At 43.5% G+C, this 13,656-nt stretch overlaps 1 pseudogene; it reads right to left on the bottom strand.

The window, feature by feature from the left end:
• Window positions 1-12,973: 12,973 nt before the first annotated feature.
• LOC112550875 lies at window positions 12,974-13,092 on the bottom strand (annotated as a pseudogene).
• Between the last annotated feature and the right edge of the window lie 564 nt (window positions 13,093-13,656).

Below are 13,656 nucleotides of genomic sequence, written 5' to 3'. Positions count from 1 at the left end.
TTCATGTGCTCCCCCCCCCCTGCCCCCAGGCAGGAAAGTATGCGGGGGAAGAGGTGATGGGGGAAGTGGGGCTGGGGCTGGGCAGAGATCAAGAGGAAGCAAAGCAGAGCCAGGATTGGAGCCAGGGCCTACTGCACCTGTGCAGCCACCCCTTCCCCCCCACCTGGAGTTGTTGCCCAGAGCCAACAGGCCTCATGAACCGCCACCTCCTAGCCCCACACTAGCCCTGACCCTGGCCCTGGCCCTGGCCCTGCTGGGGGCTGAAGTAGGGCCAGGGGAGCCTGGAGCTGGGGGCCGAAGTGGGGCCAGCCTTGGCTGCACCACTGGGCCAGAGCCCCAGGGACCCCTACTGCTGCTGTTTGGTTCCCTGGCACCATGCCCCTGGATGAGCCACCAAGTTGGGTCATTGGACATTTGGAGCCTGGCAATTCATCCAGAGCTGGCACAGTGCTGGGGAGCTAAAGAGGAGCATGTAGACCCCCTGATCTTTGCATGGGGCAAGAGTGGGCTGCAGCTGTGAGCTGGACTCTGCTTCTGCTCCCTGCCTCTGCATTTCGCTGCTGCTGCTGCTCCCTCCTACACTGTGGTGGTGGTGCTTTCAAAGCAGTGGTGGCAGCAGTGGTGGCAAGGGGCAGTGGCAGATCCCAGATTGCAGCTGTAGCCTGTGACTACTGCACAGTAGCATGATGTTGCGGGAAGTGTGATGTGACACAACTGCACAGTAGTAATGATCTAATGCACAGTCTGCATCATGAAACAGCCATTTGTTGGCGTAACTGTGCAGTAACTGGGGTTACTCTGCAGTCAGTGTCTCATGTAGACATGGCCACTGAGGACTTTATGATCTTTTCCATACTTGGCTCAGTCCCAGTGGGCATCTCTCTACACATCTATTTCTTTCAGTCATCTTCCTGTATCTCACTATACTTTCTGGGCTCACCACTTTGGTCTGCTGCCTTCCTTGGCCTCTGGCTTTTGACAGTGAGCCACAAGAATCTGGAGCGTCTCACTCCTTGACCATAAAGAGGAAATCTTATCTAAAATTAGACCAGTCTAGAGGTAGAGTTCTACCTGCGCACTTCTTACAACCCACTTTGTCCGCCTCCCCCACAACTATGACATTTTAGTGTGGTGCTACAGGACCCACCATAACTAAATACTTTTGCACATCTAGCCTTTATATTGCAGCTTAAGTGAAATTTAGCTGCCTAAAGCCAAGTTAGTCAGCCACAAAATCTCTAACTGTTGAGAGTTCAGAGGCACCTAAATAAGTTTTTTTGTTTGTTTTTTTTGCCAAAAAACATCAGCTTCTTTTGCAACTTCACATCTCCAGAAACATAGATGTATTGGCTGAGCTGGGTCTTTGGTGCTTGTCTCACATTGAATGTTCTCTGGCATTCATAAAATAGGAGTTCCTGAGCCAATGTCCCCTGGTAATGCTTATATATAGGCAGGTATCCTGGTTTCCTCTGATAAAAACAAAACAAAACCCAATTTTCAATTTTAAAGAAGTAACACAAAATCCACATTTTTCCACAATTAAAATGAAACACCACTATATATAAATCTATATATTAGTGGTGTTTCATTTTAATCGTGGAAAAATGTGGATCGTAGGATTTTTTTTAGACCAAAAATGGTGATTTTTTTATCAGTGAAAACCAGGATCCCTGTATATAAGCAAGGTGCAATATAATAAAATGCAGCAACTAGCACCACTTCTGTGCAAAGGTATGTATGTGGGAGAGAATGTGCATCTTTTATATACTTGCCTATTGTTTAAAATATTTTCCCAGGCAGTCTGAAAGTGGTGTCAATGATTTTTTTTCCTGGTTAAGGGGGTTCAAACCCATGCTTCCTGGAAAATGCCCTAACCAGCTATTCTTCACCTTCCCTACTGAATGGCCATGACACACTGACTATACAGTAACCTGTGGCTACTGTGCAGTAGCATCACATGGCAGAAAGCATAATGCAGCAGTACTTCACAGTAGTTTTGGGCTACTGCGCAGTCAGCATCATGAAAAAGCCATTCATCAGTGCTACTTCACAGTATCTTACTGTTTATACAAGTATGAAATGACTGTGCAGTCAGCATCTCAGTTAGACGTGGCCAATTTCTGCCAAAATTTGAGAGACTGGTGGGGAGAAAGAGAAAGCAGTTAAGAGAAAAATATAATTCTGTAACGTGGTGATGAGAGCACTCTTTTGGGAGGCAAAAGTCCTGGATTCTGCTCCCTGATACCAGGACTACTTTTTTAATCTCATCCAAAGATTTCTTAACTTGAAATACATAAGCAGTCTATGGAACAGGAACCAGAAGTTGAGACTGAATAGTAGCTAAACTTGAGGAATTTTACTGTAAAACATGTAGGTATCCAACTGAGAGTCAAGAGTGGAACTAGGATTTTGCAAAGGAGGGTACAAGTGGTGTGGCACATCATCACATATAGCACAATACACATACTTTCTCAGTTAAACTAAATGTTTTACTAATATGCTAGGGGCCTCGTGCTACATTATTCAGCTTAAGATCAAAGCAAAACCAAATATAATTTTACTGTAGTATTCACTAATTTGCTAGATTATATCTTTAACAAACTACAAACTAGGCAAAAATAACCCAAAGATATTGTTTCATTAGTCCTGTAGTCATTATAGTTAAATGTACATCTCTTATTCAGATTCATAAAACAAAATCTAATTTTCCTGAATGTTTTGACAGTTTCTCCAATATTTCAGTCAGTCATTTCTTCACCTAAGTTAAAATCACCACATCTAAGTTAAGATTTTTAGCTAACACTAAAAAACAGTCTACAGTGCTGTGAAGTAGAAGAAACACATTACCAGGAATGACTAGCAGGCAGCCAAAAAAAAAGGATAGTTCAAATAGTGGAACATCAATACCAGTATAAAGGAGAGAGAGTCATTAACATCTGTGAAGTGATGAGAGATTAACAGGAATCAGGTAGATTATCATGAGGTATGGAATCAATTGCATCTTCAGTGCTACCTGAGTAGAAATGCTACTGCCTCACCCAGGCAGTTAGGATTGAGCAGTAATCAAAGAGGGGGATGTAGCTGGCCTAGGCTCACACTAAGGCTCTCTCCCATGAGTGGTAAAGTGCAGTTTGTGGCACCTCAAAGCCTTTGAGGACATTTATTTCATAACATCTTAACAAAAAAATTAGTGAAGACAAACTGCTGAATTATCCACAGAGGGGAAATGGTACCTCTGGAAGTTAAACTTTTTAGAAAAAAATATATTAGATTAAATTAATTTTTGCACATCTCAGCCTTCAAAATGTATCCTGAAACATCCATGTCAACTGTCTATTTATGAAGAGTAGTGTTTGCAAGTTATATACAGGAAAGTTGTACACAGTGAAACCATTCATGCGTTGTCACTTTTGCTGCTTACCTTCAATTAGTTATAAAAATCGCCTTTAAATAACCTTGTGTGTTTTTCAGTAATAGATAACAGCATCTCAAACTTAGTTTCAGCAGCTGCAAGAGGACATCTTCAGTGATATTTTAATGCTAGGCTCTGGGTAATTTGACTATATAATCCGGCATGTGCTATTAAATAGTCACAAGGTTTTGTAAATGTCAAGTACTGTAAATATTTTAGTTCAACTGAGCCCTGATAAAATTTGTTTGGCAAGAGTTTGTTTCACTTTTTTATTCTTCTCACTAGTCATAATCATTTGAAATTGGCATCCACATTTCAGCAATACACTTAATGATTATAAAACATTGCCAGCATAATAATTACAAAAGTTCCCTACCCTTATATATGTGACTAACATGCTGATGATCCTGAAATGCTCTCTTTAAATTGCCCTATTTAGCTTATAATGCAGTTGCACAAATATAAATACATTACTCCCTCCAGAGGAATAGCAATATGGCTATTAAAATTCAGCTTCCATCAACTCTAGTTTCCTTCAGACTTTAGTGACTTTTCAGGGAGAAAAAAAGTGCCTCAGCCTACAAAATACTGAAGGCTTCCAGAGAGGTTTTGAGCACCCACAACAGCCACTGACAGGAGTGGGAGGTAAGGGCATTCAGTAATATATTAGTGAAGTAGTTCCTCCATTATGTTTTTTTGATTATGTGTTCTCCACATTTCACAGAGTCCTATATTTTCCTTCCCAACTAATTTAAACTGTTATTTATGCCCTTGAGGTAAAATGTTGAAGTCTTTCAAACTTGGAAATCTGGAAAATGTATTCCTTAATTGCCAAAACAGATTCAAGTTTAGCAAGATACATCTCTTTTCCTTATCCTCAAGACTTGAACATATTGGACCTGATCCTCCCTCCAGTTCTTTTTGTCAATTTAACTATTGATTTACTTTGTCAAAGAATGGGTTTGCCACTAGCATGAAAGACATAACAGAGTGGATAATTAGCCTTGAAGCCCACCCATGCATTCATCCCAGTTCCTGCCATTCCAGGAAATGAGACTGAAAACTTTAAATCAAGCCAAGTGTTGAAGTACAGAGTCTCCCAGTAAACTTGTGAAATAGAATTTATTTCCTTAGCTTAAAAACAGAGAAAAAGCAACATGTGCCCCCCCCCGAAAGCTCACCCCCTTCAAAAAACATACTAAAAACCTTAAACAACACAAACATAAATCTTGCACAGAAATAATCCAATGTAATATAACAAGATAAGCAGGGATTCTGGTTTTCTCTGATTTAAAAATAATCCCCAATTTTTGGTTAAAAAAAAAGTAACCCCAAATCCAAATTTTCCCATGATTGAAATGAAACACCAGTATATATAGTGGTGTGTCATTTTAATCATAGAAAAATGTGGGTTTGGGGTTCTTTTTTTAAACTGAAAAGCAGGATCCCTAAACATAACCAATGTGTCAGCTATTTGATAGGCGTTTTTCAATAAATCAGTGGTTATACATTACGTCTATAATTTGGTTGGTTTGTTTTATTTGTTTGTTTCCTTTCCCCTCCAGTAAAGAGACTACATATACAGGACCCTTTGTTCACATCTAACCTTTGAACCACCTGTATTAACATGAATTGTACTGTATGTATTGTGGAAGCACTTTGATTTTACAGCCAAAACTTTACAAAGCACCAGTTTACTCTTTTTAATAGACAGCAAAAGCAGTGCTAGCACTTCCTGACAACTTTAATTTAGGTGCTGCTGCTTTGACTAATGTTGACTTTGTGATCTTTCTCACAGGGTGCAGCCCAGGATATTCTTAGTTTTATCCTTTTCATTAATAATTGTTATCAGTCCTTCTTATCTTGATGCTTTCCTGGAGCTTACGATTCATAAAACAAAGGGATTTTTTCCCTAGTCCTACTATTATATCTTGTGGCTTTACAGTGGTGGGGGTGGGGAGATTAGGCTAACAGGGAAAGGACACCACAGCTCACATGGATGATTATTTCATTGTTAGGAACAGAAATGTAACTTGAAAGTATAATATGGTGCCTAATGAAGCACACAGCCTAACCACATATAAATAAACAATACCATATATACACACTGCATCACAGCTACCATAATCAAGGATTTTCTTCTTTCACTTTCACTCTTGTGATAAATGACCTCAGTGGATCCTTCTACCCATGTTTGTGTATGCCCCATTCTCCTTCTCCAGGTTTCACCTCTTTCTCCTCATACTCCCCTTGTGCCAGTTGTTCAGACCACACAATATATCATGCCATCTTGTTGTCTGTTGTTTTCTGTTAAGTATCCTTCCTGTACTCATTTTCACACCACTAACAGTGTTATAATAACCACAGGATGAAGCATGGTCAATTACTCTATGGAGAAGATGCATGGACAGCCAGATTGGCTCAGAGAAGCTGAGCACACTGCGCACACTGAGAAACTTAAGAAAAAGTAGCAAGTTTCCACTGACAATGTGAAAACTGAGAATCATTGCCACCTTTTTAAAGACTTGTAATTTGCCAGGTTTGATCAGTTTTTCATCAGAACAGTAAAGGACACTTTTTAAATACCAGGGTGAACCTTCTGTCGCACAGCACTGAGGTGCCTTGCTCCTAAAGAGGGGAAACTGCTAGGGAAAGCTTTAGTTCAAGCACCCCTGTCGCAGAGCACTTAGGTGCCCTGCTCCTAAAGAGGGGAAACTGCTCGGGAAAGAGCCCTAGCAGTGAATAAGGAGCCCAGCTGTTGGCTGCCAGGGCAACTGGAGCTAGAAAGAGATTGCATCTGCCAGCAGTCAGCTGACTGAAAGGGGCAGGCCCTGGCTCCCTTATGAACCCTGGGGGCTGAGGCCAGAGGTAATTCCTTGGCATCAGCCAAGGGGAAGCAGCTTTCTGTCATGGAAGAGAGGAGAAGCCTGATGCAGGAGCAGCATCTGACACTGCTGTGAGATGAAGAATCCCCGGTAGGCTTGAACATAGTTATAGCCGGGCAGCTTCCGTTTATGTTAGAGCCAAGGAGCTTGTGTTTGTGTTACTGTTTGATACCGGTGGTTTGGATGAGGCTATTAAGGGTTGGAGGAGGCCTCATAGGGGACCCACAGCAGTGTGGGGACCCCAGCACCAGTGAGGGTGAAGCAGGTGCAGCAGTCAGGGTGCACTGACCCCAGCCCCAGAGAGGAGCAGTTGAAAAACCCCAGAGAGGGGGCATTGCTGAGAAGCCCCAGTGTGGGTGTGATGAGCCCTGGAGAAGCAGGCAGCATTGTGGAAGAGCCCTGGGGGGGAGGGGGTGGCGTTACGGAGAAGGCCCCAAGGGGGAGGGGGCAGCACTTTGAGACATGCCAGAGAGAGGGCGTGCAGAGAGAGAGGGCCACGGAGAGCCCGAGCACCAGAGAGAGGGTGTAGATCTAGACCGAACAACGTCTATTCCAGCTGCGAGGCTTGGGGTATGGTAAAGAGGTGGTTGGAGCCACGCATATCCCATAAGGCTAGGGTGCCTCTGAAACACCCATCACAGAGCAGGACCCACAAGGGGTCCAGGAGTCCACGGGGCAGATATTACAGCAATCTGTGTCCAAGAGGACGTAAGGAAGCCTCCCATACATTTTATCTCCATCAAAGACGTGGAGGGTGAAAAGTGAGAGTGCCCTTTGGGCCAACTTGGCATGGGAAGGGGGGCCTTGAGATCATGGCTGTCCTGCAGGACCCTGCGCTGTGACACCTTCTATTAAATGTCAAGTTAGGACTACAAACTAAGGGATCCTAGAGCTTCTCAATAAAGATATGTACTTGAAAAAAATTAGACAGGTAAAACAATGCATTTTCACTAACCTCATGGGCCAAAAAAAAGAAGCTAAGTAGGTGGAGTTCTAGCTTTCAGTTTTTGTGGAAAAGAATTTGGGGGGATGAGGGAGATGGGGGGGGGGGCTCAATGTGAGCATGCTTTGCTCTAAATCATTCCTGAAAATAGTTTCATAAACAGAATTCCTGTGTGTCCCTTTCACCCAAGAGGCAGATGGCAGTCTAGGCCTGAAAGGAGGCCACAGACACTGCTCTTAGCTTGGTTTCCCATGATGTTATATTTAATTTTATTGGGTAAGTCCTAGTCCCTGGGGGTAATACCCAGCTTTTCTAGCTGTTTTGTTGTAAGGGTGACTGTCTATGCCAGAGAGAGAGGGAGGCTTTGAGACCTCTGGGGAAGACAAAAGGGTAGTCCCATGGAGGACAGAGTAGAGAGAAAAGAGTAGTCCCATGGAGGATAGAATGGAGTCCAAGGAAGGACAAAGGGAACAAAACTGGTACAGTAAAGACTGGAGCTGAGCAGTCTGCTATGCTATTTAGGATATCGGCACTCTACTCCTGCTGTTTTTCAAAAAGAAAACAACCATTTCTCAATATCTGACCAAAAAGAACAAACTGTGCAAGGCATAGGTGCTATTGATCAGTGAGGAAGCCAGGGATAGAGAAACCAGGGCACCAAACCAGAGGCTTGCCTCTTGGGAAACTACACCAGGGCTGCTTCTTGGGGAGTCCTGAGGCAGAATTTCCCCCTGAAAAGGGTATTGATCATGTGACACCCTGTTCTCAGAAACGGGTGACCATTTTAGGTGAAACTGTCACAAGGACAATATGAATGGAACAACGCAGAGGCTCAGCACAAAAATCTTCAGCCTGAATGATTTGAGATGCTTAAGTTATAAAGCCTGAAACTAGGATCCCATAATGAATGGTATTGGGTCAACATAAGTATGTTTCAGTTGAGTACCACAGCTTCTACCTATAATCACAAACACTTATTAGAGACAGCTAAAGCTCTATGGCTAGGCAACAAAAACAGCTCTGAAAATCTCAGGACATTGCCTTAAAAAGGAAGACCACAGGATGATAGATTATGAGTGATCTCCTAAATGGTTTTGCCAGATACTGGTATGTACTAAGACTCAGGAGACGCATATCCATCACTTCCCTTTCTTCCTTTTCCTCTTCCTCAATATTGTACACTAATAACTTGCACCCTACTTTTATTTCTTTCTCTTTTGGAAATTCATGCCCCTACCCTAACTGTACATTTGATTATTTTGATAGTGTAAGAGTGATGTTGTATCTGTGATGGTTCAGAAATTATGTGAGAGGCAAGGATTTATAAAGGTAATATCTTTTGTTAGACCAACTATGAAGTTTGACTAGATTTAGACAAGCTTTCAAATGCAAGATATTCTTCCTCAGGTCCCTGAAGAAAGAATGCCTTGCCTCTCACTTTATTTCCCCATTCATGCTAATATGCTTGTCTAAGAAAATTGTTTTAGTATCTGACCAAGTCTGTAATTCTAACACACATTTATAATATAGTCTGAAAAGTTGCACCTCTAATTAGTTAAGACAACAAAAACCAGTGATAGATAATTAGTAAGTAAAAAGCATCCCTTCAGTGACTCATTAAATTTAAAGAACCACCCATCATGTCATTGGAATGTCAAAAAACATTATGTTCTTATTGTTTCAAAAACAGCTCCCTTCCAAAAATTTAAAGTCAAGGCAATCACTAGAGAATATCAGAGTCAGATGCTTCATGTGATATCAAGGATTTTGATTGTTTTTATTTCCATGTACCCTTAGTGAAAACCCAGTAGTAAAAATGTGTACATGAATCCTTGGTCTTCATTAATCACTTGCTAGACTATATTTTCACAATTAAACTATATTTATGAAGAAAAAATAAGTCTAAATTATATTTTGGCATTAAGATATCAAAGTGCGTCTTTCAGGCATCTGTCAGGAAATGAGATTCTATTTTAACTTACAAAAACCCTTAAATTCTGATGACATCAACATCCCTTATACATAGCCATATAAGATGAAAATGGATAAACTTGTCCTACCATGGATGCTCAGAAATAATTAAATTATCTGGCATCTTGAGCATCAGTGACCACGAGATGATTGAATTCAGATGATTGGACTTCAGAAAAACAGACTGACTTGCTCAATGAATTAATGGGTTGGATACCCTGGGAGACGATTCTAAGGGGGAAGGATGTTTAGGAGAGCTGGTAGTATTTTATAGAAACTAAAGTGAGGGTACAGGAACGAACCATATTGGTGCACAGGAAGACTAGAATGTATGGCAGAAACCAGTTTGTCTTAGTAGGGAACTCTTCAGTAAGTTAAAACACAAAAAGGAAGACTACAAGAAGTGGAAACTTGGACAAACAACTAGGGAGGAGTATAAGAATACTGCTTGGACATACAGGGATGAAATCAGGTAGGTCAAAATGTTAATGGAGTTGCAGCTAGCAATGGATGAGAAGGGTAACAAGAAGGGTTTACGTAAATATGTCAGTAACAAGAGGAAGATCAGGGAAAGTGTGGTCCTCTACTGAATGGAAGAGGCAACCTAGTGGCAGATGGGTGGTTACAAAGAGGTTGGAGGTAGATGTTTTTTAGTGGTGACAAATGCTAGAACAAGGAACAATGTTCTCAAGTTGCAACAAGGGAAGTTCAGGTTAGATATTAGGGGGGGAAAAAACTCATGAGGAGGGTAGTAAAGCACTGGAAGAGGTTACTCAGAGAGGTTATGGACTGTCCATCCTTGGAGTTTTTTAAGGTGTGACTTGACAAATCCATTAGCCCAGCCCTAGAGCTCCAACAGTAAAGAGGACATGGGAAATATCATGGGACGGTATCTTCAGAAAAGTAAAACTCATGATTAAAGCTTGCTAGAGACAGGGATTGAACCAACAGCATTTGAATTTAGAAGCCAACACTCTTCCAGGTGAGTAACACCAGCTGCTGGCTGACTGGCCTTTTCCCTAAGGGACAGGTGTTTTCCAGGGCTGGTGTTGTGAATCTGTAGGGGGCAAAAAAGAGGTCCTGAGCCATCATACTATGGTACAACAGCCTGGGCTTCCAGGACCATGTTTTTGCCTGGTTTCAATCTGGGGTTCATTCATGTATTAGGTGAATTTGATGACCAGGGATCCTGATTTTCTCTGATTTAAAAAAAAAAAAAATCCCCAATTTTAAGATATGAAAAAATAACCCCAAATCCACAATTTTCATGGTTAAAATGAAACATCACTAATACTATCTATAGATATAGATGATATAGATATAGTGGTGTTTCATTTTAATCACAGAAAAATGGATTTTGCATTATTATTTTTAGTCCAAAAATTGGAGATTTTTTTTATATCAGAGAAAACCAGGATCCCTGGTGATGACCACTACATCACAGAAACAAACACCCCCCCCCTCCTTCTCACCTACCAAGATCATGCAGCCAGATGAAGACCACAGGGCCACCACAAAACCTCATGCCCATGTATTCTGGCAGTGACTCCTGCATGGACAACATTGGTCTGCAGCTGCACCGAACCACTGCTTAACTTTGCCTTCCATTGCTCAGCTGGTAGAGCACCTTGTTCTGTTATATTCCACCACTGACAACAATCTAGCTTCATGCTCTTTGGAACCACCCTTCAGGGAGTTTAAAGCTGTTATTAAATCCCACTCTCAGTCTTCTCTTCTCCAGACTAAATAAGCCAAGTTACCTCAGCCTCTCCTTATAAATCAAGTGACACAGACCCCTATTTTCTTTGCCCTCCACTGGACTCTCTCCAATTTTTCCACATCTGTTCTGTAGTGATGGATACAAACTGGACACAGTACTCCAGATGCAGCTTCACCAGTGACAAATAGAGTGGAAGAATCACTTCCCTCAGTAGATTGGCAACACTCTTACTAACACAGCCCAGTGTGTAATTAGTCTTCTTTGCAACAAGGGCACACTGTTGGCGCATATTCAACTTATTGTCCATTGTAACCCCCAGGTCCTTTTCTATAGAGCTGCTGCTTTGCCAGTTGGTCCCCAGCCTGTACCAGAGAAAAGATCAAACTCTTAAGTTTTTATAATGCAGGCACTACATGGGATTTTCAAAAATAAATAAAGAAATAAATAAAACCAGTGAGTCTCCTAATGCACAATAAAGATTTTACCAGAAGTAGCAGTCAAGGTTATTATTGGAATTCCAAGTATTACCTTAATTATAGCTTTTACTTCTTCAATTATCCTAATATCTATAATAATAATAGGCTTAGTCTGTCTGTCTGGAGCACTCTGATTGGTTGTTTTGGCAGTCAATCACAATGCTTATGAAACAACCAATCAAACTGTTCCAGATAGACAGAATTAGTGTGTTTATTATTATAGATGCTGAGGCATTTCAAACAGATATGCAGGCAAATCAGAACTAGAAGGAAACACGGGGGTCCTGTGCTGTGGAGTGGGCAGGCTCCACCAAAGGAAAACAAAAACAAAGTGGTGAGGAGCCAATCTTCCCCACCCCGAGCTTGCCTTCCTCTTTCATGGCTTGGGGAAGGGCGGAGTGCAAGCTGCTGGTGGGCCCTGAATTGTGGGGGGCCCTGGTGCTTCCCTCTGCAGTGGCGGTGCCCCCCAGGACCTCCTGGGCAGGGTGCCAATGAGTGGGTGCAGCCCAGGCGGTACCACCACTGCAGAGGGAAGTACCAGTGTCCCCTGCCGCTCAGGGGTGGCACAACCCTCTGGCAGTTTACTCCACAGACAGGTTCTGGGAGGAAAAAAAAAAGATCAGGCCCCTTGCAGCTTTTTTTCCCTCTGCGGAGACTGCCTGCACAAGCTACCACCAGCTTACATAGCCCCTGAGCTGAGGAGGGGCCTGGTGCTTCCCTCCATAGCAGAAGTGCCACTGCGGCCATCCAGCCGGGGTTGTATCTGCGTGGGTGCAAACCCAACTCACAGGCAGCACCTCTCAGATCCAATGGCGCACAGGGTGCTGGAAGCCCAGGAATGCTTGGGGAAGCTTGGGCTTGGCAAGTTTCCAGCACACCGTGCGCTATCCCCACCACCTTTCCACCACCTGGCACTGCCTGGGAATGGGCTGGCTGCCTTGGGAAGGTGGCAGGAGTGCGGCTGGGTGTGCTGGAAGCCAGAGAAGGTGGTGGGGATGGTGCACAGGATATTGGAAGCCCACCATGCCCAAACTTCCCTGAACATGCCTGGGCTTCCAATGCCCCATGCACCATCCCTGCCACCCTCTCAGGATAGGGCCCTTGTACACATGAGGCATATCCCTGTAATTTGTTGTATAGAAAACTAAAATACATGGGATGTGTTTTTGTTTCCTATGTCAAAAAGTCATTTGAATTGAAATACATCACCAAACGTACACCGTTACAAAATGTAATCTTAACGTTCTGCTGAGCATGTACACTTTTATGCAATTAAATAGGGCAATTAAACCACCAAAAGGGGAAATTTCCTCATGTGTACAAGGGCCCTTAGTCATGTGTACAAGGACCCTCTTATTCTATGACAATAAACAAGTGACAAGGTCAGACTTTTGACAAAGTATGTATTTATATTCCTAAGTCTGTGTTTACACATGGACAGTTTTATATAGTCTTTTTGAGGGTGAGAAATTTTGATTCCATTAAAGTATTCAGTTGAAGAATAAAATCTTAAGCCTCCGTCACCTCCCCCCGGTTCCCCATGCCCCGAGGCGCAAAAGGGCGGGCTGCCTATGGCACCCGGGATTCCCAGGCGGTCTCCCATCCAGGTACTAGCCGGGCCCAGGACTGCCTAGCTTCCAAGATCAGATGGGATTGGGTGCGATCAGCCCGGTCTGGCTGTAGGCGGCAGGGAAAGGTAAGGTGGGGGTCCCCAGAGGCTCGCATGGGGTGGACACGGTGCCTGGAAGTGCCCTCTGGAAGGCACGGGGTTGAGACGGTGCCCGCAAGTCCTGATTGCGATGCAAGGGGCGGGCGGACCTGGGGAGCGAGAGAGCCCATCGGCATCCGTGGGGTTGACCTGGGGACCGAAAATCCCCATCGGCATCCATGGGGTTGACCTGGGGACCGAAATTGCCCATTGGCATCCGTGGGGTTGACCTGGGGAGCGAAAGCACCCATTGGAATACGTGGGGTTGACCTGGGGACCGAAGATCCCCATTGGCCTGCATGGGGGTGACCTGGGGAGCGAAGAAGCCCATAGGAATACATAGGGTTGACCTGGGGACCGAAAAAGCCCATTGGCATCCGTGGGGTTGACCTGGGGAGTGAAAGCGGCCATTGGAATACGTGGGGTTGACCTGGGGAGCGAAAAAAACCTCATAGGATTAGATAGGGTGGAGCTGGGGAGCGAAAAAGCCCATTGGTGTACATGGGGTTGACCTGGGGAGCGAAAGCGCCCATTGGAATAC

This window comes from Alligator sinensis, unplaced genomic scaffold, assembly GCF_000455745.1.
Source record: "Alligator sinensis unplaced genomic scaffold, ASM45574v1 scaffold105_1, whole genome shotgun sequence".
In the NCBI taxonomy this organism is placed as follows: domain Eukaryota; kingdom Metazoa; phylum Chordata; order Crocodylia; family Alligatoridae; genus Alligator; species Alligator sinensis.
The sequence above is the reverse complement of the archived record's forward strand: the minus strand, read 5'-3'. Positions and strand labels throughout refer to the sequence as shown.